Source organism: Meriones unguiculatus, assembly GCF_030254825.1.
Source record: "Meriones unguiculatus strain TT.TT164.6M chromosome 13 unlocalized genomic scaffold, Bangor_MerUng_6.1 Chr13_unordered_Scaffold_34, whole genome shotgun sequence".
Classification (NCBI taxonomy): domain Eukaryota; kingdom Metazoa; phylum Chordata; class Mammalia; order Rodentia; family Muridae; genus Meriones; species Meriones unguiculatus.
Window position 1 is genome coordinate 15934157 of NW_026843646.1, and position 12758 is coordinate 15946914.

A 12758-nucleotide genomic window follows, 5' to 3' on the forward strand; every position below is an offset into this window, starting at 1 on the left:
AAAAAAATTAAAAAAAGAAATATAACTTGCAAGAAATGAGTAAAGAAAGCGAATATGTGGGCATACTCATCATTTTCCACAGCACCAGTGCCTTTGGTTTTCTTAGATGGGCTAGCTTGACCTTCTCACTCAGCCTTCTCATGCTAGCAAGTTCTAAAAATATTTTCTTGTTGAAGAAAACATTTCAGCATTCCCTGCCAAAGTACCCTATTCCTGCCTTCCTTTGTAAGTAACTTCCCACAGTCCCCAAATGCCCAGTTTCCTTTCCTCCTTCACCATACATTCCCTCAGCACCTCATAAAGCAGTTGCCATTGAAGTATGTGCTTCAATATCTGCTGATGATTTATGTTTGAAATTGCAGTTAAAAATGCGGCTGTTGGTATCAGACAGAACTGAATTCAAATCATAGTTAATTAGTTATCAGAATTTTTGACTTCCATAAACAGTTTGGCTTCTCCCTATGAGAAAACATGCTGATTGCTACCTCAGGAATTATTCCAAAAACAGACCTCATCATTGGCACAAGGCCTGTCCAGCATGAACATGTATGTTCTTAACTAGACCACAGTTATCATTCCAGGAGTCTTTGGGTCTGACTGCCAAGAGATGAGAGTGGTTTTATCAGAAAGAAACAATATCTTTGAGTCCACTCTAGGTACAAGGATAGACCTCTTGGAGTGAGTCTAAGTGTTCCTGGTTAGATAAGTCCTCCGCCATTGTATAGCCTTGTGTCTGTTCATCAAGAAAAAAAGTTTGTTTTTTTTTTGTTTTTTGTTTTTTTTTTTTGGTGGGGAAGAATAGACCATTACATGGACCTCATAAATAAAGACTAATGTATATATATTTTTTTCTTTTTACTTTTTCCCAAACAGGGTTTTTCTGTGTATCGTTGGCTGTCCTGGACTCTTTGTAGACCAGGCTGGGCTTGATCGCCTAGAGATCCACCTGCTTCTGTCTCCCTGAGTGCTGGGATTATAGGCGTGCACCACCAACTAATGTGCTTTCTAAGATCATGGTGGTGAAAACCAGAAGTACCCAAAAGATCCATTCCATTTTACAACAGAGTCAAGACTTCTCAAATGTAGGAACCCCACCAGCCCCACATGAGAGTTGGCAGAAATGTAGTATTGGCTTCACTCCATGCTCATGACTGAGAATATCTGGCACTGGCCTATGTCTCACCAAAGCCCTATGCTGGCCTCCAACATTTGAAAATGTGCTTCTCAGATAGTCTTTAAACCCCGAGAATCCATGAATTACCATACTGCTCTGGGGCATCCTGACACACCCTGGATGATGTCTGTGGCTGTGTATTTCCATACTACTTGGCCTGACTTGGAAGTTCAGGACATGATAACCTCAGACTGGAGATGTGGCTTTATGGCTGGCACCATGGCATCAATGGGATCAGTTTCATTAGAATTACTCCTCCCCGTGATTCCACTTATTTCAACATGACTTACTAGCTGAGCATTTAGTGATTGTCCTTTTGAGTGTAAATTATCATAATTAATAAGAACTGCCTTCATCCTATTTTTCTGTTTTTGTTGGGTAAGAAACAGAGAAAAGAACATTCAAGACTTCTTTGAAAAATCAGGCAGATTTAGAATAATTATCTTGTTTGTTTATGTTTATGTATTTAGTTGTGTTCTATTTTCTATATTGCAAGAGCTATAAGACTAGGGGCCTACTGAGGACATTTCCTGGCACAGAATGAGCATTTTGGTTGCCATATTTATTGGTTGAGTGCCATATTAGAAGACTCTGGTGTGTTTCTATATGACAAGTGGTATGAAATTCTTTTTCTTTTTTTCAGCCCTTTTTGGGGGAAATTAAAACTGGAAAAATGAAGCCTTGTGATGTAGGACTCCACAGTGTCCATCTAAGCACCTTTCTTGTCTTAACTTCTAGATGTGACATTTCTTCTTCACAGCTGATCTTACCTGCTCTTCACTCAAACAGCTATAAGATTATCTTGCAAGGGATTAGTGAAGAATCATGGAATTCAAATTTAAATTTGGCTTTCTTCTCTCTCTCATAGAGGAAGCCTGCAGAAAGCACAGGTGTGCATTCATGATCGTCCCAAACATAAAGCCTTTTTAGAAACTGTAAGGGGTAATGTTCTTTTCTTTTGATTTTCCCCCTCATTTACCTTTGAGTATTTATTTTAAAATCATGACTACCCTAAGAGAAAAGTGGATCAAGAATAAAATTAGAAAAGCCAAAATAAATGAATGAACTTACAAAAATAAAAATAATAAGAAGAAATGCAAATAGCCAGAGAACAAGAATGACTATTCAACGCCTTTAGCAATCAAGGAATTTCAGATTAAAATAATGTTTTGAATATTAGTTTGGAAAAAAGACAATCTGAGAAGAAAAGACATAATTGCCCTAAGTGTAAATTGTTCCTCCCTGGACCAGTGTGGCAATATTAATCAGCCTTAAAATTATAGCTGGGTCTAGTGGCTCAGATCCCTAACCTCAGCACTTGAGAGGTAGCAGCAGGCAATCTCTGTGAGTTCCAGGCTAGCCAGGAATACACAGTGAGACCTTGTTTCAACAGAACAAAACAAAGTAAGAAACAAAAAACTTATTTCTGGAAATATGCTTTTTTAAAATGTCTTTTGTTTTAATGCTAGCTGTTGAACCCAACTTCTCCTAGCCCTTGCTCTACCAGCAAGCTATACTTCTGCCCCTGAGAATTTACTTTAATAAAATATAATTAAATTTAAATGAAATTTAGCTGTACAAAGAAGTGAAACACTGGGGTAGGGCAGCAGACTGTCAGCTGTCAGCTGAGTGACCAATAAGAATAAAGCCATGACACATGGTCTGATACAATCGTATAATTTTACAGAAGGTTTTACATATGGAAGACACCAGAGATGAGCCAAGCAAAACAATATAGCAATGAAAAAGATGTTTATTAATCACGGTATAAAAATATCTACATGTTTGGAGAAAAGGAGCTAGATGAGAGATAAGAGCACATAGATAAAGTTTAAAGGCAGTTAATTGTGGGTTAGTAGACTGTGGTTGTCCTTAAATTTTTTTATTTATTCATGGTCTCTGACTTTCCTATGTTGAATATACATACTTTTATGCTAAAAGTTTATGTGCTTTGTTTAAAATATAAAGGTTTGGAGTTGGATATGACAGCTCAAACCTGTAATCTCAGCATTCAGGACAAGTTTAACCAGCTTGGGTTATACTTGTGGAACTGTGTCTCAAGGCACAGAGAAACAAAACAATGCCAAAAAAGAAAAGAAACATTATCTTGCTTTGAGGTTTCTCTAGGCAAGACCACTGGAGTGAGTGAAAAGGAAATAAGTTAGCACTCTCCACAAGAAGAGTCTAGGCTGGCTAGGTGCATATGGGCAGATATTTGCATGTAGGGTAGATGAAATGAAGACACAGCATTCAGCAAACTGCTTTGAACTCCTCAGGGATCATAGAAAGCAGAGGTGATCCGAGAAAGAGGGGGAAATAGAATTCAGCCTGAGGCTAGACCAGCCAGCCTATCCCAGGGAGTCTGGAGAGCATGAGGTGGGTTTTCCTGCACCATTCTGCTCCCAGCAATAAGGAATCTTCCTGCAGTGCTGAGGTACCAGTTTCATCATTGGAGATAAGCAAATTGGGCTTTTCTGTGTAGCCCAACATGCCCATAACAGTACACAGCACCCATGCTGATCTCTATTGACTCCATGGGGAGTCTAATGGGATGACAGGGAATAGCTACATACCATAAGGAAATAGATACCTACTCTGTAAGGGAATCACTACATACTGTATGAGGGAATAGACGCATACTATAAGGGAATAGATAACATATTGTGTAAGGAGTGACCATAGGACAGAGCCCAAAGTGGTCAGGTGATGACAGCCGAGTGAGATTAATGCAACGCTCTGGAGTACTAAGATAAGTTTTAGAAATGTCCTTCTTTGGCATGGGGGTGCCTCAGTGTAGTATGTGCTTAGTGTGTGTTTGATCTCTATCACCATCACTGCTCATGGAAAGCCTTCACTCTACTGCAGTTCCTTTAGTGACATCGCCTGACTGGCAGAATATTTTGCTTCTAAAAATTGTCCCTGTGTGTGTATGGGGGAGGCGGGGGATGGCTGTCAAAAAAGTGGGAAGTAGGAAGGTGAACAGAAAAAAAGACCTAATAATCAAATCAGATAAAGACATGGTTCACATAGATTTACTCTTAATAAAAAGACGTGAGTAAATTTTTTTTCAGCCGTAGAATTCTGTAAGCAGAAATATGTAGCTTGTCACATTGCAAAATAGGCAAATTCAAAACTTTACCATTGACAAATAATGTGTCATCGAGGGACTCTTACTTTAGTGTACAATCATGTGTGCGTGCATGGGTGCATATGTATGTGTGTGGCGTGTGAGTGTTTTGAGCCAGGGTCTCATGTACTGGCCAAGGCTGGTCTCTGTTACAAGGATGACCCGGAACTCTAGATCCTCTTGTCTTTACCTCCCAAGTGCAGGGATTAGAGGCCTGTGCCTCTCCTCTTGGCTACCACCCTGCTAAGCCCTTTTTCTCTTTCACTGTCATAGCTGACTACAAGGAGAGCTTCAACACCATTGGAAACATTGAAGAGATCGCGTACAATGCTGTTTCCTTTACCTGGGATGTGAATGAAGAGGCAAAGGTTAGTGAAACCTACCATGACTCTTAATGAATGAAGACTCTTGTTCAAAACCCTGTGTAGTGTTTTCCTAGAAACTTGAGTCAAAAAGAAGAAAATGAGCGTGGTCCCTTTCTTATTTTATTTATTTATTTAGTTATTTGTTTATCTATCATCTCTGTATCTATCTATGTATCTGTATGCATGTATGTATCTGTCTGTCTATTTTGGTTTTTAAAGACTGAGTTTCTTTGTGTAACAGCCTTGGTTCTCCTGGAACTCTCTTTGTAGACCAGGCCAGCCTTGAATTCACAAAGATTCAACTGCCTCTTCCTCCCAAGCACTGGGGCGCTGCTATATTCCCTTTTAGAGGATTCATGCCTTTCTCCTTTTGTTGTGGGGTGTGAGCTTCTGCTCTGAAAAAATGTGATGAGCCGCCATGTTGCCCCTCCTCAGTTCTTCAGGCCACATGTTCCAGTCTAGAACTTGCATCTAACACTTGGATTCTTGTAAGCCCCCCAGCTTCTCTATGCCACCATCAGGAAGCTTGTATCTTCACAGTGAGCGACATACAGCTTCAGTAGGTGAAGGAGCAGAGCTCCAGAAGTAGGGCTTCCAATCACCTTCACCACGATGACTTTGAAACACTTCTTTGTTGACTGACCCTCTTCTGTTTCTTTGGGTGTAAGTGTAGCTGAGACGTGCAGGGGTAAGTAATGTCTCTGACAAACAGGCATCAAGGACAGATGCCTGCCCTACCTTGGTTTGGATAAGGAAGTGTTTCCACAGATAGCCCTGTTTGCTCACAGGTCTGTTTTGAAGGCCCCAAAGCTCATTCTGGGTCTCAGTGTCTTATTCTTCAGCCTCATTTTGCACTTAAAGGATGTTTCAGATAAAACCTAAGCTTGTTTTCTGCTTCAGTTGTGTACCTGTGTACCGGCTGGAGAGTGTTAGAAGACTTTGTCTTTCATCTCAGGAGGAGGTCAATGTAAACAAGGCTGTCAATGCTTCATTGTCCTCAGCGGGAAGGCTGGGTGAGAGAGGAAACTGGCTGGGAGTTTGCAAGCAGGCTTTCCAGAAGAAAATGAATTGCTCAGTGTCTCATTCCACTCATGTATAAAACAATGTAGGTGAAACTGGCTTTAGGCCCAAGAAAGCTGACCCAAATGGGCATTCAGTGACAAGTCAGCAGTGCAGCCTGGAGAATGTTCCAGAGAAGGGAACAGGCCCTACTACAAGATGCTTCACACAGAACTTCAGGCAAAATGTGTCTCTAGCATGCCTGCACACAGCATGTGCTCTTGGTTGCCTGAGACCTCTCCAACTCTCTCCTCACTCCTGAGACTGTCACAGCTTACTGAGGTTGTCTGCGCCATTCCACGGCTCCTGCCGCCTATCTTTCTTTAGCCTGTGCTGGCCCCTGCTCTTTCTGTTTCTCTTTGAGGCTAGACTATTGCACAAAGGGGGTTTGTGTTAGGGCACAGTACTGGGATGTGCTGGAATCTCTGGCAGTCAAAACAAATGTCTCTACAGGCATCTTACTAGGCTTTGGGGGATATCGATCCAGCAAGGGATCCAGTAACCAATCAGCAGTGTGACCAGGGGGAGGCCATATCCACTTCATGGTTACTGAGAAGAAAAATGGGATTTTGCCACAGAAGATGTCCTAGAGTGTTAAAGCTAGCTCTAAACATGCACCACAGTCCTCTCTGTATTTTCAGTATTACAGTCTGCTATAATGGATGGTAGAGACAAGTGAGTTAAGGGCTGTTTCAGTAGGGACCTTTGAAAGAGAAGTGGACATCCCAAGAGACAGGTTCCATGGAAGCTGATGGAATAGTTGATTTGGGGCTACACTAGCTGATCTTGCAGCCAGTTCATTCTACACCACTCACTTGCCATATACAAGTGCTCACTTTATGTATGCATGGATGGATACATGTATGTCTGTGTGCATGAGTGTGCACATGTGTGCCTGTCTGTATGTGAGTTTGCACATATGTGCACAGGTATACTTCTAGGCACACATACTGGTTTTCTGTACACATTGGCAAATGGTCTTGGGCAATATTTTATGATACTTCCTGCAGCAGTGTTTGTTTTATTTCCTTAATACCTATTTTTAGTGAATGTCTTTTGTTTTAAGTGATAAGTAAGCTTTTTAATGTTACAAATGGTTATTACTGATTTTATAGTAAGTAGACTGCAAAAGAAACACTAGGATAGCAGTTGTGGGAAAGACTGTCAGCTAAACAGGGAGGATTGGTGATATCATACAGAAAATGTTTTCTTTTCGGGGGTTGCTGTTACGTTTATACCCAACAGATATCTGCAGGCTTCAGGAGGGGGTCTCAGCAGCTCAGTCTATATCACAGGATGTTTGGGATTTTTTTTTTGGTGGCCAGAAAACACAGACCAATGGTCCACAAAGCACATGTGTTAATATTGTGCATTTATGAATTATTCTAAATTTTAACATTTTCACCCATGTTTAAAAATAAAGAGTTTTTAGTTTGTTTGTAGCATTTTTTTTGGAGATAGGGTCTCCCTGTGCTGCCTTCTGGGGTGTGGGATTATAGGCCTAAACTATAATACCAGGCTTCATCATTATCATCATCATCACTATTGTTGTTGTTATCACTATTGTTGTTGTTATTATTATTATTATTATTATTATTAGATGCAGGTTTTTTAATTATTTTGATAATTAAGAATTCTAGAGGCACTGGGCCTAAGTTTTCAAGGTTGTAAGTGGCTTTCATGATCAGTGACATTATCCTAGTGCTACTCTGTTCTGGAACTTTCTCTGCCCAGCCCTGGGTATACATTTGAATTTTTATGCACTATGGCATCCACCCGAGGTTCAGGTCTTTGCTGGCTTCCACTGTTGGGAGGTAGCAACACAATGAGATTTAAAATGTTTCTCATGTGTATGTGCCAAGTACTTTACCCACTGGGCCTTCTCCTTAGCCCCTCTTCTAATGTTGTGTTTATTGTTTGTGTGTGCGCACACTCCTGTGTGGTCCTTAAAATTGACCCCAGGACTTCCCATGTGCTAGGCAAGTGCTCTGCTTCTGAGGACCTTACGCAGCCCTGCCTCTTAGCCCTGCATCTGTCTTTCCTCTGGAGCAAGCAGGAGAAAGGAGAGGACACCAACACTGAGTCATTTAGCTTCCTTTAGTAATGGGAACAACATTTGGCCAGGAATGTGCTCAAGTTCTGTGGTGGTCCCAGGCTCTGGCCATGGTCCCAAGCTGGCTGCCTGCTTCAGGCCTAGTGGCTGCAAGGTTCCACCTCTCAGAGCCGGTTTTTCTGGTTGTGCCACAGTGGCTTTCTGGTAGGTGACTCAAGCAGGCTAAACAGTCTTGGACAGGACCTGTTCCCTTCGGGGTCTGTGCAGTCTGGAGGACCATGCACTGTGCATTGTCTCAGGTTCTTGGTGTGTAGATGGTGGAGTTCTGAGTGTCCCCACTGTCCCCACAGGTGGGCATGGGTCCTGGCCAGTGCAGCAGAAGGCACCTGCAGTGAGGTACAGCTGTGGCCTAGACCTGGCACCAGAGTTTCCAGCATTTGTGTTTATTTTTTCTGGGGACAGGGGTGGTTTTTAAGCCAAGCTGTGTGGCCCAGACTGGCTCAGAACTCACAGCAATCCTCTTGTCTCAGCCTTCCAAATGCTGGTATTACAGGCATTGCCGGCTTCCAGCATCTCATGTCCCCTTCCTCAGTTTTATTTGCCGAGCTGTGGAATGGTGGGGAGTCAGGGTAAACACTCCACAGATGCCTGAGGTCCCACCCAGAGGGTTATGATGGGACAGCTTCTGAGCCTTACTTTCTCACATGACTCTCACCTGCAGGGCATTCCGATTTTAAGTTTTAAGTCAAACACTGGTACTAGAAAGCAGGTTTGCCAAGCACAAATCTCCAAGATGGTGATTTTTCACACAAGACTGTTGAGTCATTCAAGAGTAGTGAGCTTGGAGTACTGGTTCAGAGCATCTCTGCGACGGTGACATCACCCACACGGTGCAGCCCTAACTGCAGCTCTTTCTCAGGTTTCCAGGGAGAGTTCAAATGCCCCCTGCCTCTTCAGTGTTGCTCTCTCTTCCATACTGATTCCAAGGTTAACCTAGTCCCTGAGTGCTAGGATGTCTGTCATGGAGACCATACAGGAGACCAGCGTGAGCGTTAGAGTGCTGCAGAATTCCTTGCACTCTTTGCCTTGTTACCATATTAGGAGACCAGCACACTACACCCTTTGTTTTGTGTTTGCGCCTTCCTACTCTAGCAAATGCTAGGATGAGGGAGGTCACCCCTTCCCCAGTCTTTAAAAAAAAATCCCTCTGCAGCCAATATTTTGGAAGAATCTTAATTCAGTAAAAATATTTCTCAATAGGGATCGAGCATAGCAAAAGTCCTCCCTCTTGATTAGTTTCTTTAGGTGTACAGATTTTAGTAGGTTTATCCTATATTATATGTCTATATGAGTGCAATCCCTATCCAGAAAAGCAAAGAGGATGAACATCAGAAGAAGGAGAAAAAGAGACCTCTGAAAGGCTCTGCCCTGTACACTATCAAAGCAGATACTGAGACTTATTGCCAACCTTTGGGCAGAGTGCAGGGAATCTTATGAAGGAAGTGGGAGACAGTAAGATCTGGAGAGGACAGGAGCTCCACAAGGAGAGCAACATAACCAAAAAATCTGAGCACAGAGGTCTTTCCTGAGATATACTCCAACCAAGGACCATGCATGGAGATAACCTAAGACCCCTACACAGATAATACCCCATGGCAGTTCAGTGTCCAAGTGGGGTTCCATAGTAATAGGAACAGGGACTGTCTCTGACATGAACTGATTGGCCTGCTCTTTGATCATCTCCTCCTGAGTGGGGAGCAGCCTTACCAGGCCACAGAAGAAGACAATGCAGTCACTCCTGATGAGACCTAATAGAATAGGATCAGAAGGAAGGAAAAGAAGACCTCCCCTAAGAGTGGACTTGGGGAGGGGCATGCATGCAGAGGGGGGAGGAAGGGAGGGATTGGGACGGGAGGAGGGAGGGAACCACAGGAAGGATACAAAATAAATAAAGTGTAATTAATAAAGAATTAAAAAATATTTCTCCTTCACCACCACTAAAGACGAGTCTATTACATCTTTCTTTAGAAAAATTTTTGTTTACTGTCTATTATTATTATTAATGTGTCTCTCTGTGTGAGCCTGGGTGCACAGGAGTGAGGACATGCATGTAGAGCTTAGAGGACACTTTCCCAGAGTTGTATCTCTCTTTGTACCTTGTTCTGAGTCAGGGTCTCTTGTCTCTGTCACCCTCCACAGTCCAGGCAGGAGGACATAAACTTCCTGTCTCTGCATCCCATCTCTCAGGAGGACTGTGGGATTACAGACACACCAGCATCCCTAACTCCCTATCTAGGTTGTGGGAACAGGTCTCAGATTGCCAAGCTTGTGTGGCAAGTAGTTTTGCCCACTAAGACATCTTGTTGGCCTTTCTTTTGACAAGTTTTAAAGAAAAACCTGCCAGGCTGTGGTGGTACATGCCTTTAATCCCAGTACTGGGGAGGTAGAGGCAGACTGATGTATTTATGAGTTTGAGGACATCCTGGTTTACAGAGCTAGTTCCAGGAGAGCCAGGGCTAAATGGTGAAACCCCATCTTGAAACAAACAAACAAAAGCAACCTAAAATAATTCAGTAATATTAAGCTGGCATAGTAGGGTATTCTTTGCTGCCTTTGGATTTAGCGTCTCTGCCTGTCAGGGTAGAACAAGGCTTCCTGTTTGATGCTGTCTGTCCTGTTTGCCTGAATACCTTCCACTAGCTGCACTTAAGGACTTGATGTGTCCCACTCATCCCTTTATTATTAGATTACCAGTGAATGTTCTTCCAGTCTCAGGAAGAGAGTTTCAGAAACACGTCTGTATCAACAGATGTTTAGGATGCAACTGGATGTACAGGGCTAAGAGATGTCATGGAGGACATTTCTTTGCATCTCAACTTCCAATTTGCATCCCAGTCCTGCAAGATTAGGTAGATGGAAGGGTGGATGCTACCCTCAGGCTCCTGTCCTACCCATCTTCATGGAAGCAAATCATCCATTACAATGAGACCAAAAAAAAGTGCTATAATTTTCCTTTTCCAATAATTGCAGAGTGCAACTTACATGGGCCCAGGAGGGAAGATGGGCATCAGCTTCACCTCCTCAGCAAAGCGGATTAAATGACTCTTCCTGCTTGGCCACAGGCCCCATGTTTAACATCCTCAGCCCCACAGCAGCCGGCCCCCAGAAAAGCTGGTGTGCTGTTTTAACACTTCAGAGCCCAGAGCTTTCCTTATCCTTATGCCCTGGAGCATTACTTGTTTGTATCATAAAAACCATTGTTAATCCCATCACTCAGGAGGCAGAGGCCAGGTGGATCTCTGTGGTTTGAGTCCAGCCTGGTCCACATAGTGAGTTTCAGGATAGCCAGGACTACACAGAGAAACCCTGTCTTGAAAAACCAAAAAGAACTACCACCACCAACAATAACAAAAGCCCAAACCATTGACCAGAATGGACGTAGCTACTACTTCAGATATTTTGCTCTCTTCAGCTGAGTGCTTGTATGTGTGTAGACTAACTTGACATCAACAATCTCTGCTGAATGTGTGTGTACGTGCCCACTCACACATGCGTGCTCTGAATAGCCTAACATTAGTGGGTCTTTCTACTCTGTACATACTAAAGAGCAGCATTTCCCAAGACTGCAGTTCTGAGGTATTTAACTGGGTTCTTTCTACCTTTACACATTTATTCTCTATCTACTCACCTCTCTAGTTCTTTCTCTGGTATCCTGAAATTTATTTTCACATTTATGGGCTTGTGTTTTTCTTTTATACTTTTTTCCTGTCATGAATAGTAGAGACTTTTTGTTCTTTTCCTTTTGTTCAAAACCATGCAAGAGGCCCAGCATCTAACACACAAACAAAACTAAGATGGAGATTATTTTCAGAGAAGATGAAGGTATGTGCAACTTAAGCAATCAAATAAGCAAACACACTGCAAGTTGTTCTGACCTTCACACACACCCCACAGGAGAGAGAGGAGGAGGAGGAATGGAGAGAGAGAGAGAGGATTTAGAATAAAAAGTTGTCTGTAAGCTTGTACCTGTAGAAACCCATCAGGTGATTGTGGCCATGGCGTGCTGACATTTCCCCTGAGCCCTGCTTCCTTACTAGTCTACTTCTAATTAATGTTAAGTATCTGAGTTTGCTCTAATATTTAAAAGATGTCATCTAAAGCTGAGGCTGTTTTTTGAGGAGTGGTTGTTGAGATGGCTGGCTGATGACAACTGAAGATAAGAGGTCTCCATCCATCTGTAAATCTGTCTCTGAGGAAGACAAAAGCCAATGGGAAGCAGTGCCTAGCAGCACCTGTACTATAGGGCAAGTAGGCAGAGTCAGTGTGTAGAGATCTGAGGACCTGTGTCCTGTAGAGCAACTTCCCTTGTCTCTCCTCCTGTGTGTTGGTTTCTTCCTTCAGGTGCTCCTCTCTCAAGGTGCAGCTAGTGGTGAGCAAGCCCCACCCAGTCCCTGCATGTGAGCCAGGAGTGGACAGTACAGTCCCTCTGAGTTTAAGAGACAACTTGTTAACAGAGCAGGTCTGTGATGGCAGTGACATTTCACTACAAGAAAGCAGTGAAATGGGGAGAACAGAATTTTTTAATCTTGTACAACTTTATAGTTACTTTAGGTGAGTGAGATTATGCTAATTAAAAGCTATCCTTAAACTCAGTACCTATCATGTCTCAGGTTTGCTATTTCTTTTCTTCCTCCTCCTCTTTCATTTTTTCATTTTAATTTTTATTTGGGTGTGTGTGTGTTTGTATGCATTTCCCGTAGAGGCCAAAAGAGGCTGTCAGATTCCCCTTGAACTGGAGTTATAGGCAGTTGTAAACTTCCAAATGAAAGACTCCCAGGAGCCTATCTAGACGGGGAGACCCCGCTTCCCAAGGAACAGCGAGACCAGCCTTCGGATGCAAGCCGCAAGAGGTTTATTTTGATACACGGGTACCCGGGGTGACCAAGCCTATCGGAGGACTTGCGCGCCTCTCGGTTGGGG

At 42.9% G+C, this 12758-nt stretch overlaps 1 pseudogene; it reads left to right on the forward strand.

Moving 5' to 3' along the window:
* Positions 1-4119: 4119 nt before the first annotated feature.
* Positions 4120-12758, forward strand: part of LOC132650928 (grainyhead-like protein 2 homolog) — a 59519-nt pseudogene continuing 50880 nt past the window's right edge.